This window comes from Neopelma chrysocephalum, unplaced genomic scaffold (genome assembly GCF_003984885.1).
Source record: "Neopelma chrysocephalum unplaced genomic scaffold, ASM398488v2 Primary Assembly neopelma1_323, whole genome shotgun sequence".
Classification (NCBI taxonomy): Eukaryota; Metazoa; Chordata; class Aves; order Passeriformes; family Pipridae; genus Neopelma; species Neopelma chrysocephalum.
Genome location: NW_020897986.1, coordinates 2,508,709 through 2,513,582, shown reverse-complemented (window position 1 = coordinate 2,513,582; position 4,874 = coordinate 2,508,709). Strand labels below are relative to the sequence as shown.

The window sequence follows — 4,874 nt, the reverse complement described above, 5'->3', positions numbered from 1 at the left end:
CACGGAGCTCCGTGCGCCCCAGTGCGCTGGCGGGGGGGGGGGACCGAACGGGGCGCGGCGGGGGAGCGGCGCCTCATGCGGGGCGGGCAGCGCCGCGGCCCCGAGCGGCCCCTGCGCTCCGCTCCGCTCCGCTCAGCGGCGGGCGGCGGGCGGAGCCGCGGGCGGCGGCGGGGGCTGCGCGGCCGCCGGCCCCATGTCGGGCTGCGCGTTCCCGGGACGCTCCTCCCCCGCCAGCGCACTGGGGCGCACGGAGCTCCGTGTCCGGGGGCAGGGAGGCCGCGGCGGAGGGGCCGCCGGGGCCGCCGCCAGCAGCGCCGGCGGGGGGAGCGGGAGCAGGAGGAGGAGGAGGAGCTGGAGGTCTGTGACTCGCGGCCCTGAGGGGGAAGCGCGGCGGCGGCGGGAGCGGGAGCGTGGCGGGGGGGCGGCGTAGCCACCACCGGGGCGGGGTGGGGGGCTGAAGGCGGGGACGGGCGGGGTGGCGGTGTCGGGGAGGCCGGTTCCTCGGCGGAGCGAAGCGAAGCGCCGGCGCTTTGTTGGAGCAGCCGGGGCGGGGCCATGTTGTTCCCGCGGAGGGGAAGCGCCGCCAGCCGCGGGCTCCGGGGCGGCCGCCGCCGCCGCCAAGATGGAGCCCGGCAGCCGCCCCATTGTGCGGCGGGTTGTGGGGCGGCCCCGCTGCCCTGCCCCGGCCCCTGTCACCGCCACCATCACCGGGCGGGGACGCCGCTCCCCCCGCCTGGCCGCCTCCCCCTTCCCGCGGCGGGGCCCGCCGACCCAGCGCCCTCCACCTCCGCTTTTATCTGTCTGGATGTTAGAGCTTTCCAAAAGCCTCAGGCATTCCCCCCATCAGTTGCAGGCCTGGAGCCTGCATAGAATCGTATGATGGAATTACAGAATGGTCTGGGTTGGAAGGGACCTTAAAGGCCATCCCGTTCCAACCCCCTTGCCATGGGAAGGGACACATTCCACTAGACCAGGTTGCTCAAAGCCCCCTCCAGCCTGGCCTCGAACACTTCCAGGGATGGAGGCATCCACAGCGTCTCTGGGCAACCTATTCCAGTGCCTCACCACCCTCGCAGTTAAGAATCTCTTCTTAAATATCTAAACCTATTTTCAGTTTAAAGCCATTCCCCCTTGTCCTGTCACTGCATGCCCTTGCAAAATGTCCCTCTCCAAAAGTCAGCTAGCAAGAGAATAGTAAGAATATCTATTTATTCTTTCTTTATTTTTATTTAGAGCAGTCTAACTTTAAATGGTAAAATGCCAGAATGGTTCTAGAGGCCTACTTTAGCCAGGACTGGCTAAAGCAGTTTATTTTTATTTAGAGCAGTCTCAGCCACCTGGTTTGCAGACAGTATATTCCTGTATCTTCTGCTGTGTGCTCATTAAAACAAAGCATAAGGGATATGGGCACCAGCTGCACAGAACAGGGTAGGAGCAAAGGGGACATTGGCGTCGGGCAGGGGGATGGTGGATGAACTGTGTCTTGCTTTCCCTGCAGACTGAAGGTACGAGGGGAGAGATGAGCAGGAGGAATGTGCCTCAGAGGTAAAGATAAGGAATATGGTCTGGAAAAGAGGGTGACTGCACCTGAAGGCATTGCTCAGAACAGGAAGGTGTATGCTAATGAGTAAGTAAGCCTTTTGAAGATTCAGTTTGTAGCACTCCAGGCAATACTGAACCACAGAATGAAATGAATTCTGTAGTGAAATGCATTTAGAAACTTGGCTACAGTCAATCAGGTTAGATGCTAAAAAAAAAGAGTTACAAAAAATATCAACACTGGAATGAAAAGGTGGAGTGATCAACGTTAAATGAGAAAGCAGAAAGGTAAGAGATGTCGGGAGGAAAAGCTGAGATTCTGCTTTTCTCGTGCTTGGTTTCAAGAAGCAGCAAACAAAACTACAGGGAGAAACGCAGGCTCGGATGAGAAGGCAAGGGTAAGTGCGAAAGTCATCAGCGCTGAGGAGACGAGAGAAGTCACCCAGAGGCCAGGGCAGAGGGTGGAGGGAGAAGCAGCAGCGCCCCAAAGCCAGAAACCAGCAGAGTGAGTTTTCCTCGTGTTTGCATAAGTTAGCACCTGTATTGCTTGCAGCTGGAGCAGCACATGTGGGGGGTGGGAGACCTTCTTTCCCTGGGAAACAGGAGGATGGCTGTTTTACATATGAACGAGGCCTGATGACAGAAAATTACTCCAGTTGTATGCTAATGGTGAAGCGTTTACGCTGTTGATACTATTGGAAGTGCCATTTCCAGCGGGGAAGGACCCACAGTTTTTTGTTTCCCTGCAGGATCTCTACTAATCTCCATTATGTTATTACACTTGGAGTGCATTGTTTTCCTCAAATAGGCCTGAGAGGAGGGTGATACATGGACCTAAGTGATACAAAATGCTGCAGTGCTTGGTTATCTGGAGTGAGCGTGTTGCTGTGGAGTTTCTTGCCCCAAATTTGGAACGATGTATGAATAAATTTTAAAACTGCTAGCGTCTTGTTCGATTTTTTTTCTCTCAAGTAATGGCAACGTGAACTTTAAAGAGCACCATAAGGTTGCGTATTTTCATTGCAGGATCTCTCTAAAGGGCAGGCGGGGGTGTGTATGTGGCTGTAAAATCATGTTTCATGAGAAATCACAACAAACAGGGAAACACAGACAATTCGTTTAGGTCACTAGATGAACTCATTGTCAGTATGCCACAGACACAATGTTTCCCTGAACATTGCTGGAGTAGATCCTTTTTCTGGTAATCAAATAGTGAAGTTGAGCGAAATAGAAATTGTGACAGCTGTTGTTAAGTTTAATTTCTTTTACATGGTTCTAATAGAAGTGGAGTAGACTGAAAACTTAATTGGTAATGTCCATGACCATCAGATAAAGTCGGTTTATCCAGTGGTTTGCTTTTCCTGGGTATGAGATAAATCTATTTGTCCTGAGACCAGCCAGTTTTCTCATTAAATGGATCCCTGCTGCTTGTTGCCACCCGCTGTCTAGGAAATCTTCCTCGAAGTTTGTGCATTTTATCTCTTTGTAACCTAGTGATATTTTGTAACACTGTTCTCTAAGACAACGAAAAGGTCTGCTTAGAGTAAGTGCTTTTGCAGAATCCTGGTATCCAGAATACTTACAAACAGCTTTTCTCAAAGATCTGTTCAGTGATAGAAAAATTCCTTTGGAAGTTCCTGTTTATTACATATGTTACTTTAATGTGTAGATTAAAGTGTACATGTTGAAATGTAATTAGAAGTTGTATTAGACATATTAATAATTCTGAATATTGAAAATACTTGGATGGTTGTCTTAATAAGGAATGCTTTTGTTTCAAATGCAGCTGTTACTTGCTGTTTAGGAACTGAGCTTTGGTGGGCTTAAATGCCTTCTGAACTGTAATTAATAACTGAGTGCCTAGAGCCAGTAATGATATTGTATGTGCTTCTCTCTCAAGTCAGGAATTTAATATAATACGTATATTTTGCTGAAACATAAGCTAATACAATTTTTCACTCCATTTAAGACCAAAATCTTAAATTGAAGCACTGTAACACAGCCTGTGCAGCACACCAGCCTGGAGCTGTGCTGAATTTTGTGTCGCTCGTTTCTTTCTCTAAATGAACAGTCTCCACTTGGAAAAAATAAATCCTTTATAGAGTCAAAAATATGATGTGATGGTTAGGAGACAGATTTAAGTACTTAAGGTAGCAGTTAAATGGAAATCATCTGCCTAAGGTCCGAGGAATGGTCTCCTCCAGGTGTGGTGTGGCAGCAGGGCTGGGCTGCCTCAGCTGCTTGCTGACACCCAAAGGAGAAGGCCTTACTCTCCCTCCTTTCCTCCTCTCACTCCTGGTGATGAGGTCTGGCCACAAGGTGAGCAATGAACTCACCTCACTGGCAAAAGCACATTTACTGCTTTTTTTGCCGGAGGTCGTTTTTGTGTAATTTTGCTGAGCTGAGTCAGCTTGCCTTTGCATGAAATGAGAAATGGCTCAGGGCGAGCAGTCGTGATGTGCAGCTGGAAGGAGATGTCAGGGATGAGCAGGGAACTTTTATTTTTAATGATGAGATGTTGTCTATGCTAATGGCATATTCAATATAGAAATCTCTAGAGCCTGGGAGTGCTGGAGGATATACCTCTGCAGACAGTGACTGGCTCCTCTGCCTGTGTGCCACTTGAGCCAGAATCAAGCCAGCTCTGTTGTAGGACTGTGTTAGCTAATATACACTGCCCCTTAGGGAAACCTTCCTATTTTCCTCTTTCTGTTTAAATTATTTAATGTTACACAATGCAGAATGGCAATATTGCTTTTTGAGGTCTGGTTTTATGTTTAAAGTGACCATATGCCAAATGAAATGCAGGATCAAATTAATGGGGAGTTGGCAGTTTTCTGTGGTTTGATCATAATTAAAGCAATATATCAATCGCAAATCCAGGCCCAGAATAATGCTCTAGTTAATGATTGACATGGATTAATTTATCTGTATCTGATTAATTAATTATTTGGTTCATAATGTGTTATAGTTATTACTCATGTTAACAGAAAAATTTCAGCCAGTGTTTGAGTTGAGTGGGATTGAATGCTTTGTGTGTTGTTTATCATAGAATGGTTTGGGTTGGAAGGGACCTTAAAGATCATCCCGTTCCCACCCCCCTGCCATGGGAAGGGGTACCTTCTATTAGACCACATTGCTCAGAGCCCCATCCAGCCTGGCCATGAACACTTCCAGGAATGGGGCATCCACATCTTCTCTGGGCAACCTCTTCCAGTGCATCACCACCTTCACTGCAGAGAATTTCCTCCTAATATCTAATATAAACCTATTTGCTTTCAGTTTGAATCCATTCCCCCTTATCCTGTTACTCCAGGCCCTTAAAATAATTCCCT

At 48.9% G+C, this 4,874-nt stretch overlaps 1 long non-coding RNA gene across 1 annotated transcript; it reads left to right on the top strand.

Annotated features, from left to right (window-relative positions):
* Positions 1-219: 219 nt before the first annotated feature.
* On the top strand, positions 220-2,482 carry LOC113978416. Its single transcript, XR_003537569.1, has 4 exons — positions 220-357; positions 1,499-1,627; positions 1,885-2,044; positions 2,348-2,482. It is a non-coding gene; the product is annotated as an uncharacterized LOC113978416 (long non-coding RNA).
* The last annotated feature ends 2,392 nt before the right edge of the window (positions 2,483-4,874 follow it).